Source organism: Polistes fuscatus, unplaced genomic scaffold (genome assembly GCF_010416935.1).
Source record: "Polistes fuscatus isolate 324 unplaced genomic scaffold, CU_Pfus_HIC Scaffold22, whole genome shotgun sequence".
Taxonomy (NCBI): Eukaryota; Metazoa; Arthropoda; class Insecta; order Hymenoptera; family Vespidae; genus Polistes; species Polistes fuscatus.
In genome coordinates, this window is record NW_025113099.1 from 1,130,438 (window position 1) to 1,148,315 (window position 17,878).

A 17,878-nucleotide genomic window follows, 5' to 3' on the forward strand; every position below is an offset into this window, starting at 1 on the left:
AAGAAGGAAGAAGGAAAAAGTTTGATATATATATATATATATATATATATATATATATATATATATATATATATTTCCTTCCTCCTACCCTTCTTTTCTTATTTACTTTCTTTTTTTCCTTTCTCAAATCTCTTTACGATCAAAAGAGAAGCACATCGATTGCCCATAACAACTGTATCTGTGTGTATAGAAAATACACAAATTCCAATAAATCGTTCGATTTCGTTTCCAGAAAAAGTCTAACATTTAAATTTATTGCCAATGAAATCGACAAAGGGAAATGTTGATCGATGTTTCCTACCTCAACCCCACCCCACCCCCATAACTCTTTCTCCTTAAAAATGTCAATCATTTCTCTCATTAACCCAACCAACACATTTTCTACGAGTCAACGAAAAATATTTGATCACCTGGCGTAACGTTTATAAATTAAATTAAAACAAAAGTAGAAATATTGTTTAATATTATGTTTTTTGTTCAACTTTTTTTGCTTATTCGATGAGCTCAGAGACTAAGGAACGTTGTCATTTTTTTGACTCACCGGAAGTGAGGTGAGTTGATCCTATGGATCATTTGCAACGAATAAAATACTGGAAATCTAAGTTGGTGTGGGTTGGTTGGTTGCGCTCGGTCGCCCATTATGACGACGATTAAAACATTAGGTTGTAGATCGTAAACGACATTGGTGCCTTAGTACGGAAGAAAGTACGGCTTAACCATCTATAAAAGAAGGTATCCCGAAGGTTTTGGTATTCAGTAACGCATTCGTTGCGACCGGAAATAACAGCAGCAACATGGTCACTTGGGTAAGTCACCAATCGTCGTTTTTCTCTTCTACTTTTCAGCTGTTTTTTTTTGCTTTTTCTCAACGGAAATTTCGAATATTTTGAAGATTCGGGTAACAGGTTGGATTCGGTCGTAGATTAAATCGATATGGTACACCCCCGTCCATTCAATTTCCTCTTTCTCTTTTTTCATACTTTTTCCTCATAGGAATTATTCAATTTTCCCAAGATTAAATAGCAGTTTGAATATTTTACATCAACGTTATTCTCGTTTATAAATTTCCCGATACCGCATTAAATTGATTTTGTTATTGTCCAATTGATTTTCTTGTTATTGTGCGCAAATACGCATGAATTACGAATAAATGATTTTGTTCTTCCTCTCCTCTACCTTCTTTTTGTTTTTTTTTTAAATAAATATATATATATAAATATTCTTTTTTTTGCATTTCTTTCGTTCGCTTGCACAAATACACGTGATATAATTTACATTTTAATTGTCGTATATCCGTCGAATTTGCAAAGAAAGAGAGAGAGAGAGAGACAGAGAGATAGAATTAAATTTACGTAGTATTTTAAATGCGATCGTTTACGATTAGTTGAAATGCATTTCCGCGATAAAATTCGCGTATTATATATTATCGCAGATTTTCCTAGCTTATTTCCCGTTCTAATCATTTTCGCACCTGTAAAAGACAAAATTTATCGAACGAGTTTCTCTCATTATTAACGAGCCTGTTACCGGTGTTGAGTGTAGAAAAAATTGCTGATTAAATTCCAAGTTATTAAACGCATCGCGTACAACGTTTCCGTTTCAAAAAGAATATATAGTGAAAATATATATTTTTCATAGAGAAGAGATCCCTCTTCTGTTTCTTTTTGTTCGTGTCCGTTAAAATAATAGCCGTGTTCGAAATTCATGGAAACAAGAGAATTAACATCGGTGACTGCGTGTTGGGCTTGAAACGAGATATTCAAGATTCATCGTATCGTAGTTTTCATCATTTTTCAACCCTTATTATATTTTTATTTCTTTTCTTTTTTCTTTCTTTGTTTGTTCAATAATTATTAACGCAGATAATCAGAGAAATACGAGAAAAATTGTCTGTTATTCGTGAAACCAGGAATACGAAGATTACGTTCGATTAGATTTCAATTCGACAGTAAGGGTTTCGATCGATAAAATATTTTCCTTTGATGTTAGGTATGGTTGTCGGTTGTCGGACTACTGTTAACAGTAGCGGCCAGCCAAGACCCAAGAACTCGAAATCAGGATAAATTGGCGAAACTCGATTGGATCGAGCCAACTCGAACGCAAGATGTTGTTATTGAAAAACCTACGAAGAAGTTGGAAAAGAGGCAACTTGCTGGACCGGCTGGAGTCACTTTCCAACCTTTTACGGTACCGAATGGTCTGGGTTCGTTTCACAATGGCTACAGTGGTGGTTCCACTATCGGAAATGGACCTTTCTCGCAAGTGACGTCTACGAAATCTTCGGTGCAACCACGAAGAAACGATGCAGCGGGAACGCATATAACATTTGTGACACCGGCTTTTGTTAATCCTCCGAGGAAAAATCGGGACAGTCATCAGGCTGCTTCTTTTCATCACAGTCATCATGGTCACCATCATGGATATCATCACGATCATCATCATGGTCACCACTCGCATCACGATCATCACTCGAAGCATAAACACGATCACGGTCATAAACATCATCACGGACACGACCACAAACATCATCACGATCATCACGAGGAACATAAGCATCACGAGGAACATAAGCATCATCAAGATCATCATCATCACCATGGGCACGATCATCATCATGGTCACAAGCATCACGAGGATCATAAGCATCACCATGGTCACGAACATAAGCACGAACATGGACATAAACATGAGCACAAGCATGGCCACGATCATAAACATCATGGGGAACATCAACATCACCATGGTCATCAGCATCATTCGAAACACGAACATCACGAGGAACACAAACATCATGCTGAGCATCATCATCATCATAAACATCATCATCATAACGAGCATCACCACCATCACGAGCATCACCACGTTAACGAACATCATCATCATCATACTCATAAGGAAACGGAGAATCATCATCATCATCATGGTCATGAACATAAGGAAGATCACAAGCACGAACATAAGGAAGATCATCATCACAAACACGGTCATGAACATAAACATGGTCACCACGAGGATCATCATCACAAGCATCACGAGGACCATCATCATAAGCATGGTCATGAACATAAACATGGTCACCACGAGGATCATCATCACAAGCATCACGACGACCATCATCATAAACACGGGCACGAGCACAAACACGGACACAAGGAAGAACATCATCATGGTCATCACGAGGACCACAAACACGACCACCACGAGGACCATCATCACAAACATGACCACGAACACAAACACGGACACAAAGAGGAACACCATCATGGACATCACGAGGATCACCATCATTCCCATCATCAGGAACACAAACACCATCATCACGAGGAACACAAACATGGACACGAGCATAAAGAAGAACATAAGCATGGCCACGATCACAAACATCATCACGATCATCACGAAGACCACCATCACGATGAACACCACAAACATCACGAGGGACACAAACATCACGAAGACCATCATCACAAACATGGCCACGATCATCATCAGAAACATCACGAGGATCATCATCATTCTTCCTTCGAAGGTCACGATCATACCCACTACAAATCCTATGGAAATTACTTTGGGGCCTCGCAAAATCACGAGGAATACGTTTTCCCCGCGGAAAGCGCACCTATCGTTGTCAAACCTCAAGTCGTTGACGTATTAAAAGTCCCACAAAAACCATCCCCAACGAAAGAATCCGCCGAACAGGTTACCGTCGTCCAAGTTTAATTTTTTCGATATATGTTAATCGATTGATCTTTATTTATATATCTACACTTCTTTATTTATTACTAATACTCGGGACTATTTATTCTCGATATAGGCTTAAATGTTATTCAATTATTATTATTATTATTATCATTATTAACGTTACCACAAATATTTCTTGTATCCCTTCGAAATAGCGATCAATAATAATCGTTCACACGATCTCGAATTAATCATCATCTATGAATTTGATTTCTATGTTACACTTATCACTTAACCCTATGGTCACAGCATATCAAAATACACCCGTATCCCGTCAAAATGAGAATATCGTGGTACAAACCCCAATATGGGTTAGTAGGTCCTTCGTACGAGTCTTTTTTTAACGGGTGACCCTATATATGTGTGGGATGCGAGCGTCTTCAAGCCAAACACTTAAATAGGCATTCGTGAGAAGATTGAACGGTGGGCCCTCGATAGCTCAGTGGTTAAAGAGCAGTCGCCCGGAAACCGGAAGACCGGGTTCGAGTCCCCCGGTGTCCACTCAATCCAACGTCCCAATTTTTTTCACGAATCCTACATATGGGTCACTAGGAATACAAACTTTTATCGAGACAGTACTAAGAGAATATGATAAAAGGTGAAAAAAAAAAAACAAAAAAACAAAGTTTACTTGTTTGCGTGTGTTCGAGAAATATCGCAATTTTCTATCTCTTTTCCGGTTCAGTAAGATATAGAACGACAACAACAACAGCAAAAAAGAAATGTGATAATAAAGGAGAGAATGGAAAAAGGGAAAATGAAATGGTAAGAAAATATATAAGATAGAAAGGAAAGAAAAAGGGAAGAGTAGTGTAAGATAAACAACATTTGCGTTTGCAATTCCATAGTTTCAAGAATGTTCAACTGAACAAGTTTAGCCCGGGGCGAACTAACATCTTTTCCGTGATGCTAAAGCTGTTACACTATAATGCACCGTTGGGGTAGCGATACAACAACGCGTAAGTAACTAATATAGTTATACCGAAGGAAACTAAGCGGTTAGTTTTCTTCCTACGAAGAGAGAGAGAGAGAGAGAGAGAGAGAGAGATAAGAATAGAAAGAGAACAAAAAAATGATAATCATCTTCACTCAGAAGCACACGGATTATTTCTTCCAATCTTTTCTTCATTTACAAATCATCCTTTGATCTCTAAAAAAGATAAAAACATTATTTACAAAGAAATTATTTATTAGAAAATATTTATCTTACCAAATATGATACGTTAGATACTTGTAACGGGATTAATCATATTTTAAACGAATTATTTAATTAAAAATAAATAAATAAATAAGAGAGAATGTGTTAATGTGAAATATAGAAGTGATATAAAAATAATGTAATAAGTGTAAAAATAGGATTGTGTGTGTTGGGTAAAAGAACGAGATGATTCGAATTTGCGGGAAAACTAATTGACAAAATAATAAGATATTATAGAAGAAGAAGAAGAAGAAGAAGTAAAAGAAAAGGAAGAGAAAGATCGATACGTCGAATCGATCGATTGGAAGATCGAAAATGACGTAGAGCGACGTTTTGATAAGATTGACCTTCTTTTTCCTCTTTTTTTTTTTTTTATATACGAAACTACTACTCCAATCGACGTTGCCTATCTGATGGATATTGCAGGAGAAAGTTTTAGCGAAAAAATCGTATCAGTTTGTCAACTAATTTCGTACGGAAAATTATTTTTTTATGGTGTTCCAATATACCTTTCGCACTCGCAAAAGAAAGATAAATAAAAAGAAAAATAAAGAATGAATGAAAGAAATAGATGGAGAGAGAGAAAAATTCTTTCACTCGGCAATGGACGTTTGAAACTCGTGGTTGGTGGGTTGGCGAGTGGGTGGATATTTGGGTTGGTTATGTTGGTTCGCAACTTTTCTCAACGCGAACCGGGTTTCGCAACGTTAGAAAACTGACTTTCGAGCTTCTTCCTTTCCACTCCCTGGTTCTCATCTGTCTCGACTGATTTTTCTCCAACGAGTCTCACTCATCCCGATGAATGAGCCCAAACTTCTTCTTCTCTTTCTACCATGGAAAATTCTCAACCAACTTTTATTAGACTTTTCTACTGTCGTCTTTTGAAACGTGAGAACTCCCACCCCATCCCCTTTCTCCTCACCAATGATTTATGATTATTGTATCTTTTCCTTTTTTTTTATTTCTATTCTTCATTATCTTCAACGTACCCCCCCATTCTTTAGTAACATTCGCGAGAATCATTATAATCGTTGAAAATGGTCTATCGTTTATTCTTAAAGTATCTTTTAAGTGTCCGACACTTTGTACCATTTGTTAGAATCATCATTTTTTTTTTCTTTTCATTTATTTTTAAATACTTTTATACTGGCTGACTTTTTTCTGTCTCTTTCTCTCTTTGAAATATTTTTGGAGATGAATTTAATAGAAATAATCCTAAAGTTATCCTTATATATAATCGTCTCGCTGTTATATTTATTATAACATTGTTATTATTATTAAAATTGTTATTGTTATTAAAATTGGTTATTATTATTAAATATATTAATATATATATATATATTAATTATTATAAAATTGTTATTATTATTAAAATTGTTATTATTATTAAAATAGGTTATTATTATTAAATATATTAATATACATATATATTAATTATTATAAAATTGTTATTATTATTAAAATTGTTATTATTATTAAAATAGGTTATTATTATTAAATATATTAATATATATATAGTAATTATATAAAATTGTTACTATTATTAAATTATTATTATTAAAATAGGTTATTATTATTAAATATATAATATATATAGTAATTATATATATATTATAAAATTGTTACTATTATTAAAATTGTTATTATTATTAAAATAGGTTATTATTATTAAATATATTAATATATATATTATTATTATAAATTGTTATTATTATTAAATTGTTATTATTATTAAATAGGTTATTATTATTAAATATATTAATATATCTATATATAATTATTATAAAATTGTTACTATTATTAAAATTGTTATTATTATTAAAATAGATGTCTTAGGAAATTTGGAATTCTTTTTGAACGTTTTTTTGATCTTGTTGGTTTAATCTTGTTAATCAACAAGATCAAAATAACGTTCAAAAAAAATTTCTAACCCGTCCAAATTTCCTAAGACACCCATTTTAATAATTTTATTTTCTGGACAAGATAAAAACCAATTAAATTATTATTATTATTATTTTTGATATTAAAGAATTTTTATAGAAAAATTTGTTCTTTTGAAACTACGTAAAACGTAGAAAGATAAATATTACATTTCGGTAAGAAATCGAATCGATTGATCAAACCTAGCTGTAATACAATTCCTTTTCACAGTTATCATCGAAAGAAGAAGAAGAAGAAAAAGAAGAAAAAAAAGAAGAAAAAGAAGAAACAATTCGAAAAGAGGAAAGGAATTGGTGAAAGTCGGTATGTTCGAATGATTTCTAGATGGGTTAATAAATCGTCCAAGTGCAATAGATCCTTGGAAATGGTTCAGGAAAAGGTGGAAAGGAAAAGGAGTAGAAGGGAAAGATGGTGGGGGGGAGGGGGAGCAGGGGGGAGGAGGAGGAGGATAAGCTCGAAAAGAAAGAAAGCGTTCCCTAGACGGCATCTTAAGATTTAAATTCCTCCAAGCGGGTTTATCAGCATGCATTGGTCGACCCAAGGAAAAAGCGATTTTCTACGAATATTTTCTTCCAACCTCCCCCCCCACGCCTACTCCACCCCCACGCCTACTCCACCCCCACCCCTATCCCTCTTTCATTTTTTTTCCTTTCAGTTTTATCCGATACATATTTGTGAGGAAAATGTTAGATTTTTTTGTGTGTGTACATAGTCGTGTTAGATGTTTTTTTTTCTTCTTTTTTTTTTTTTTTCTATTAATTTTGCTAGATAGGATTTATAGTACGAGGAAATGTTTGTCTTCGATGATTCAGAATCAATCCTATTTTATTAAATGTACTATCGAACAAATAAGGCAAGTTAAATAAGAAAAAGGAAGATAGGAAAATATTTGATACAAGGGTGGGGGTAAAGGTTGGGGATAGAAAACGGAAAAATGGAAAGAGAGAGAGAGAGAAAAAAAAGAGGGAGGGATATGAAATAAGAGAAATATAAATGAATGAAATAAAATAAAGAATATGATGAAATCTAATTTCGTCGAACGATCTTCGAAGTTTTTCGTCTGCGATGAATTTTTCAGCATTGACGAAAGATACGAAAGAAATCAAAATAAATTTGTAGTTCGTAATTTCGTTGATCAACGATTAAAATACTAAAATGTAAAATATAAATAGACATAGATTACAAAAATGTTTAGTGGCAGAGAATAAAATGAAAAAAAACGTGACTAAACGTGTCGATAAAGTTGAATCAATTAGATGAAAACGAGTAACCGTGAAAATAATTTTCCTTCCCTTTTATAAAAAATTGAATCCTAAATGAATTTAAAATTACAAATGTAACAGAAAGCTTTGAAGAAAGTCCGATTTGAAAACTGTCAACCAATGATATAAATTTATGAGATCATATAGGAATCCCATTAGGTGTTGTGCATTAAGAAAATGTGTTCTGTTCGAACAAACGTATGATGGAAGAGAATAATAATATTGTTCGATATATTTCTCGGTAGAAAATTAATCTCATCTCAACGTAAGAAAGAGATGACGAAGAAAAGAAATCTTCCTTTCTTTCTTTATTTCTCTTTCTAGCTTAGAAATTTTTAAACCACTTTTCTGTTACCTTCATAAATAATTCACATCTGAAACACTTTAATTGCACCATACTAAACGAAGCATACGCATCGTTAGAGAAGACGAGCTCAGTTTGTCCAACGATATTTCTGCATGCATTTGCAAGTTTTATCCTTCTATATGTTCTTTTTGCTTTACTTTAATGTTTCCATTAAGAGAGAAAGAGAGAGGAGAAATAGGGATCGACACATCTCGTCAGTTTCCAACTTCTATCCGGTACCAGTGTCATACTCATTAGCATAATCGTCTAAAAAGAGCTCGTCGAATTTCCAATAACCCATACATATACATATATATTACTTACATACACACATTACTTAAAAAACCTCATCCCAAAAGCTTGGAATCAGTTGCCAATTTCTATCAAAATTTTATTTAACATTTTTTTTTTTAATCTTTAATTTACGTATTTATTTATTCATATATTATTTTATGTATACATATAATATTTATTTATTTTATACTTATCTTTATTATTATGTATCTTTTTATAATTTAATTTATTTTTCTTTATTTATATTTATTTTATTTTATTATTTTATATTATTTCGATATTTTTTGTGTTTTTTTTTTTATGTAACAATGGGTTATCCCCATAAATATTTAAATAAACGAAATCAACGAAATATGACGATAAATTTTGCAATGATCTCTTATTTTATTATTTTATTATATATACAAATTGTTATTATTATATTTATTAATATTATATTTAAAGCGAAAAATCCGTGATTCGAGTCCCTGGTCCAGTCAATCCGATGGCTCAATTTTTTTCACGAATCCTATACAAACATATATTTACTTGAAATATAATTGGAAATGAAAATGAGAAAATAATTTTATTATTAAATAAATTTGATTGGATAATTTTGATTGATTCGGGAATGTAATTAAAAAAAAATTATTAAATTCATTCAAAGATAAAATAAATGATTACAGATCAGAACAAGACTGGATATTCTAATTGACGAATATGTACGAGATATGCAAATTTGATTGTCCTAAGGAAGAGAGGAATCCCATGAACTAAAAGATGAGAATATTTAGCAATTAAGGTAGAGTTTCTATCGCTTCGAGCTACGGTTCTCTGTTTAAATCTATGAGAGTTCAGTGAATAAGAGGTAGACGAATGGTGGATGAGAAGGAGGGAGAGGTGTTGGGGTGGAAGGGGGAGGGGAATTTGCAAATTTGGTAGAACAATAGGTGGAACGTCGAAGCGAAAAAGATTTATCGTTAAGAGTAATGCCACCTTTTCTATATAAATTTAATCTTTTTTTTAACCTTTCTTTATTTCTTTCTTTCTTTTCTTTTCTTTTTCGAAAATCTTTCGAATCGATCTGGAAAAAAAAAATAAATCCTACTTGTCAATTATTTCAAATGCATTTAAAATGATAATAATTACGAATAAGAGAAAATACTTTTAATCGAAATGTTACTTCGATCGATCGATCGATCTCGAATCGAATATCGTTGAAAAGAAAAAAGAAAAATAACGGATTAAAAAAAATTTGTGTAAAAAAAGAAAAAAAGAATACAATTTGATAATAACAAAAATGGATATATAATACGTAGATGAAAAAGAAAAATCGTATATGTAAAGCATAGTTTAAATACGGAATATAATATGTACCGAATGTAAGCAATATATTTGCTTATACGTATATACAAACATACGTAAAACTCCAACAACGTTCTATTTATCATTGGAAAAATAATTCCAATTAAAAACGCATGGGAATAAAGCTAAATTAATATCGTACGTAGTCTATATTTGAAAAAAAAGAAGAAAAAAAAACAAAAAAAAAAAGAAGAGGAAAAAAAACGTTGTATTCTCGGAAACGGAAGTAGAGAGAATTTATTCGTTGGATCGAGCGAGAGATAGCCGGAAGTGAACTGAAATGGACGTTCAAAACGCGTAACGTGCGCCCGCAAAAGGTCAAGCGACCCTTTCCCCATGATTTCCATATTTTCCATGCTGAATCTCCCTTTCTCTCATTCTCTATTTCGATGTTAATTTATTAGAAAAGGGTTTCGGATGCTGTCGGTATAGAGAAATCAGCAAAGAGAGAAAGAGAGAGAGAGATAAATGTATCAACAATTCACACTTTGGTTGCACTCTCAAAACCGATGCGCAACAGGACGGAAAGGACCGTAGATGTATTCCAATCTCGATTTATCTAGGATCGATCGGTCCTTAGAATCGAAATTCCCTCTCAAATTTTCACATCTCTCTTCCTCCTCTATTCCTCTCTCTCTTTTTCCAACAGCTCTCCAATCTCTACTTCTATCTCCTCATCTTCCTGGGATTCGGAAACGTGCGGTACCACTTAAAGGCCATTTTCAGGACGCGTGCGCGAACCATTCACCAGCTTTTCCATGGTCTAACTATGTACATCTTCACCTATATAGGGTGTGTCACGTTTTAATCGATCCATAACAAATAATACCAATTTATCTTTGAAATATTATTATCGATGCATTTTTATTATATTCGATCTTATTGATTTTTTTTTTTTACTACCCACGCGTGTTTATTAGAATCTTTTTTTTTCATTATTATTATTGTAGAATTCGTGAAAAAATTAGGCCGTTGAACTGACGGGACTCGAACCCGGGCTTCCCCTTCCCTTCCGCTTTCCGGGCGACTGCCTTTAACCATTGAGCTATCCAGGGCCCACCGTCCAATCTCCTCACGAACGCCTATTTAAGTTTGGTTTGGAGGCACTCGCATCTTACATTATTGAGGGCTTGTATTATTTGTCTTAGAAGTTAGGAAACTTTTCTTTTCAATAGCACTTGCGTGTAATAATAAATTAATAAAATAATCATAGATATATTAAATTAACTGAAATTATATTTTTTTATTTAAATTCTTAGGGTTTTGATGAAGATTATTTTGTTTTAAAAAAGAAAAATAAGAAAAATATAGAATTGATGAAAGGTAAATAAATTAGACGACACTTACATACGCAACGAGTTGATGAACATGTTCGAGTATCATAACGACGTGCGTGTTTCGAACTAATTTCTCATGGAGAAGACACATTATCATATCTATAGCATCGTCGGCTGATGTCATCCAACAGTCACGCATACTCGCATACATGGAAACGTGCGAATAGAAGAAGCACGACCGACACGTCTTCCTTGTCGTGTCTCTCCTAACTAAATATACTCAGAGAGAGAGAAAGAGAGAGAGAGAGAGAGACACGTATAGGTATACCTACACATATACAGAAACACACGTAACGTATATACATATCCAACAAACACATAGACATAATATACCTTGATAAATATGACCTCACTTTCGAGCTTCTCCATCTTTTGGAAAATTCTAGTGTCAGTCGACTGTTGTCTCCATCGGAAGTCTGTCCTCGTTTCCTGAAAGACAAGGGGCTTATAAATCAGTCAGTTTCAGATTAACCCGAAGAGGAAATTCTACCAAAGAATAGAGGAAAATAATGGTAAGAGGTTAAAGTTACGAATAGAGAATATCAAAAAGAACGATTGGATAATCCCTTACTCCTTTTATCGTTTTTTTATTTTTGTAACAATCGAGAAACCTTATCTTTCATTTCTCATAAAATTATTATTAGTATTATCTTATTCTAATGAAAACTTATTCCAAACGTTTCATCACCGTTCCCTCGGACATTGATTTCAAAGCAAACGGGGCTCGGGATGTCGATTAAAAGTTAAGTAAGTTCTCTTTTAAAGAGCAAACTTCCCATCACCGGTTTCAACTCAACCCAACCCAATCCCCACAACCCGAAGAGAGAAATTCACGGTCGCGATATTTTCATTGAAAACATTTTGATTGCACCCAAAGGATGGACACTAGCAGAACGATAGCGTATACGTTGTTACAGAAGACCAAGCTCGAGTAGACGGTTTAATGAATAATTCAATGCTCCTATAGGTGCGAACCAACGAAAAAAATCCAATATATTTTTCTCTTTTTTCATTTTTTCTTTTTTTTTCTTTTTCGTCGACTGCTCGGTTTATTCTATTGACGATGACATCTAATAAAGACCGTTTGAAAATTTCTCATCTCGACTATTTTCTATCTTTCCTCGTAGAGGAGCAATTGAAAGGTCAAGCGAATCGATAATCGAAAGCTGGGTGGTCGAGGCTAATGGCAGGTATCGTGTTACCTGACTGATATCGTTATTACCTCTTGCAGATCAACACTTTGGGCGTGGATGCAATTTTAAGAGCCTAAAACTGCTCAACTTATTTCTTCCATTCTTTCTTTTTCTATTCTCATTCCGATTTTGTTAATAATTTTTATCGTAACACGAAACACGTAAAAAGAAAAATGTACAAATCTTTTAACTCCCGATGCAGTCACGCGAACGTAAATTTCACGGAATCAAAATGCACGATGATTAAGACTCAGTGTCGCACCTTTTAATTAAATTATTTTAATAACAGTAATATAACAACAGAAAAAAAACGTAATAATACTGCAAAGATTGTATATAATGTGTACGATTTAAAATAATATAATAAATAATAATAAATAATAATATAATAAATAAGAAATAAGATTATAGAGAAAGATAAAAAATTGTTAAAGTAATCAGAGAAAAATATAAAACTTATATTTAAATACTTATTTAATTATACACGAGTAAATTTCTACGAATAAAAAAATGTATGAATGAAATGTTCATGAAAAGATTTCGTATGAACAATCGATTAATCATGCACGAATTTATATCGAACGATACTTATCTCAAAGTATGCTGTAATGAAAGAATTAAAATCGATCAAAAAACGGCTAGTTTAAATATAATAAATGAATAATGAAACACAAGGAAGAGAAAAAAAGGTCGAAATAATTGGAGGAGAGAAAAATTTTGCACGAGTAAAAATAAACTTATGTATATACTTAAAGTATAGTTTGTTAAAGTATACAAGTTTAGACGAATTCTGAGGCGCGAAACTTTATTCGAATCGAATCGAATTTCCCGCGTGTGCCTTCGGGGGAAGAACTTTCGCCCAATTAGAGGAGTTTTCGTCGAGTATCGGCGTACTATCGAACCTTCGTTTATGATCGAGTTCAATTTTCCATTAGTTATATAAGTAAAACGCGTAAGTTATATTATTTATGAAATAAATGAAAATGGGGAAGCTAAAGATGAACAAAGAGTAAAGTAAAATTTAATATTGTTTGAAGTATATTTTAAAAATTCATTGACAAAGTATCAACTTTCGCGTACTTTTGATTCAATTATTTTTTATTATTTTCTGTATGAACGTATCAAACATCATATAAATCAGAACACCGTTCCAATTTGACGGAAATTACGTTAGCGTTACTTTATTTATTGATTTTTCACACTTTCCCTTCTAGTTTTTTCCTTTCTTATTACTTTTTTTCTTTTTTTTCCACGATAAATTTTCATTATGATCGAATATTTTTCGAAAGATTCACGCTAACGCTCTAGAATTATTTCTTAACCCACGTTTAGTGATAGCTATCAGCCTAAAACGAGTACACGAAATCACCCCATAGATCTTTGGAAATGTCGAGCTGAGTTTATTCATATTTCTCACGCAATTTCATCCAATAATCGAACGTCCCTCCAATATTCTTACACGAATTTTTCGATAATCGACGATTCGACGTAACGAATAGTTGTGTAATCTATTTATATCATAAATTTTATTTTTTTAAATTATTCTAATACTTTGAACGATTGCATTTTATCCAAAATCCTTGATCAACTATCCTTGCATCGAATTATTTTTTCCCCCGTTTTTTTTTTATTAATGCAATAAGTTTGAAAATTATTTTTTAGGATTTTTCTAATACTCTCGATGATCACATTTTATTAAAACTACTTAATCAACAATCTCGTTGCATTGAAATGAATTTTGTATTTTTACGCTTTATAAATTCAATCAACTGAAAATCATATTTCAAGATTGGTTTCGATGCTTTTTTTTTATAACTATAAACATATCACTGAAATTGTTTAGAGAGTTATAGAAAATATTGTACACTTTTCACGATAATATTTTACTCGAGACACCAATTCGATTACAATGTAAATACGTGTTGAGAAAGTATGAAGGAAAAATTTGATGTATAACCGGATACGCAAATCATACCAAATATCATTGTTTCTCCAACAATAAAATGTGATTTACAATATGCAGCTGAGTTTCCTTGTCGAAAACAAAATCATTAAAATTATTATTTGATAAAAGAAAGAAAAAAAAGGAAGCATTAACACATTTACCGATTCTATAAAATGCAATTAAAATTTCGATTTATACGATTGCATTCGTATCAGAGATTTTTTTTTCTACCAAGAAAAATACCTCAAATAATTAGTTTTGTTTCACCATAGATAGATATCCCCATACGAGAAATTGATTTAACAGAAAATCCTAATAACCGTTAATATTTTATTAATATGAAGAGAATTACACCTTCCCCCTCCCCTACCTCCCCCTCATACATGAAATATATTCGTATTGATATTTGGAAATAATTTAGTTTGGCCAGTAATCGATTCCAATCAAGTTCCATATCGTCCGATTGGTTGAAATCGAGGAAGGCAGGGAAAAAGCTGGTCTAATGAAATTTGGATTGCGCGTTTATATTCTAGCAAAACGATTTGTAATACCGATCGAAATACTAAAAGAGAGAGAAAGAAAGAAAGAGAGAGAAAGAGAAGGAGAGAAGGAAAGAGATTCATAGGAAAACTGAAATTCTGGCCTTTACAGAAACACATAGACACATAAAAACACACACATGAAGCACTTTCCTCGTTTCCATCTGCTTTATTTATACTTCTCACGCTATTTCTTCCAATAATCGAGTGTCACGTGAACTATAGCAAAGAGTTATTCTGGATCAGGGCCAATTGCGGTGCTATAAACAGGATAAAAACGGAATATTCCGAAAGACACTACGAGATACGAGCTTTCGTTTGACCGACTAAATAAATCGGTAAAAAAGAAAGCAAAAGCAGCAGAAGCACAGCAGTAGCAGCAGCTGTGAACGTAAACGGATCTTCGATCGTTTTAGGAATTATCAACGATCCAAATACGTTTTATATACATACAGTACATATATATGTGTGTGTGTATGTGTGTATGTATATATATACAAGTCTCTTAAAACTATATCGTTACGATATTTTCGTATGAAATAAATTCACGGATATACCTGAGCTTGTCAACGTGTATTATATCCATGTAACACAAATATTTCTTATACTATTTCATAATTCTATTTTATTACTTTCACTAAATATATAACAAAAAGTGTACGACTTTATTATTACTATCATTATTATTAATAAAATAAACTGATGTGTGTACTTATGTACGCACGTAAGAAGTTATACTTCTTTGGCGTACCAAAACGAACATAACCTCAATAACCTCAAAAATAACCTCAAAAAATAACTTAAAAAAAAAAGAAAAACTAGTGTGTGCACTTATGTACGCACGTAAGAAGTTATACTTCTTCGGCGTACCAAAACGAACATAACCTCAATAACCTCAAAAATATCCTCAAAAAATAACTTTAAAAAATAACCTAAAAAAAAAAGGAAAACTAGTGTACTTATGTATGCACGTACGAAGTTATACTTCTAAGAAAAAAAAATAATAATAATATATAAGAAAGAATAAAAAAATATCAAAATATAGATATCAGCCCACACTAAATCGTAATATCGAATTATTTTATACGTCAACGGCCATGGCGCGGTATTAAAACTACTTCCCGCTCGATCAATTAAGTAAAGCAGCGCTGAGTACGATTAGTACTTGGATGGGTGACCCGCTTGAGAAAAAAAAAGAGGAAGAAGAAGAAAAGAAAAGACGACTTCATGTCGTAAATTTGAAATCGCTTAGCCCGCGCATCGTTAATACCGACAAACTTCGTGGTGTCGATTTTTCGTGTCGCTCGGAAAAAAATCACTCCCATCACATTTTCCCAAACGCGCCGAAAGAAGTATAACTTCAAAAAAAGAATACAAATTTCTCATGGAAAAGAAATTTCTTCTTTTTAACAGCAACAAATTACAATAGTGAAATAAATCAAGTACATTAAAAGAGAGTAACGTGAACATTGCAAGCAAACGAGAAGTCCTTTGCGATGTACACATTCACACACACACACATATACACTTATACATGAAAATGTATATCCATTATATATTTCTCTGGGCTTTCGTAATAACGGCTCTTCCGCGTGCAGGTTCTTCTTGACGCGAAAAAAATAGTACACAGATAACGAAGTAATCTCAATGGTGTTGGTCCAACCACACTTTCGGTGATTGCATTATTATTATAATAATCACGAAAGGTATGAAATTTCGAAATGAAAGCAGAATGAAATAAAAGTTGTTTTTGAGAACTATCTAAAAGGAGGAGAATGAGGAGGAGGAAAGGGTGAAGGGGAATAAAGAAGGGCTTTGGTACGAATTTGAGAGAAACAAGAATGCTTTGTCGAAATCTCACTAAACGGGCACGTGTTATTGGGAAGGTAAACTCTCGTAGTGTGTAATAGGCACGCTTCTAAACGATAACGGCGAGCTTGAAAGCTTCAGCTTCAGCTGAAGCTGCTAACGTGATTTGTATAGTTCGAGCAGAAGGCTCTTTCGCAAAATTTGCATTAGATGTGTACGTATATATCTACTAGATATATGTGTATGTGTGTGTGTGTGTGGTAGGTATATGTACGTCTAGAGAAATAGGTACTGGCCGATCGAAACTAATCAAAACGTTTTATAAGAGAAACCACGTTCGGGATTTGAAAACGGCAAAAGGAAGAATCGTTTAATGAAATAACGTCAATTAGATTGGATAGAAAATTCTCGTTTAAAAGGGAACAAAACTGTAGACGACTTTGTCCTATTTTTTTTCTTTTTTCCTTTCCTCGGTTGATTGTTCTTTGAAATAAGATTTTAAAAAAAAAAAAGGAAAAAAAAAGTTGAGAACAAATTGAACGGATTTAAGGTAAAACGAAAAAGAAAATGAGGATAACTTAATAACAGTGTAGATTAATCTTAAGCATATCTTTTTTTTTACATCTGACTTCTAGTTTAAAAGATAAGATGATCATTCGGTTTATCGTTCCGCTACACTGTAAATTAGATTCCTCCTAACGTAAACGTCTTCGTTCAGTTTGGTTCTGTTCTGTTCAGTTCGGTTCGGTTCGGTTCACTTCGTTTCACGAATTTTCAATCTGTCATCCACGTAATTCCAAACTTCTGATTGCTGCTCGCCTTCGGGAAAGTTTTCACGCCCCTGTCGAAGAGCTTCAACCGAACATCCGACTGCTGGGTGGGTGGGTGGTTCTTTGCGGATAATATTTAAAGACTCTATCCTGATGGAA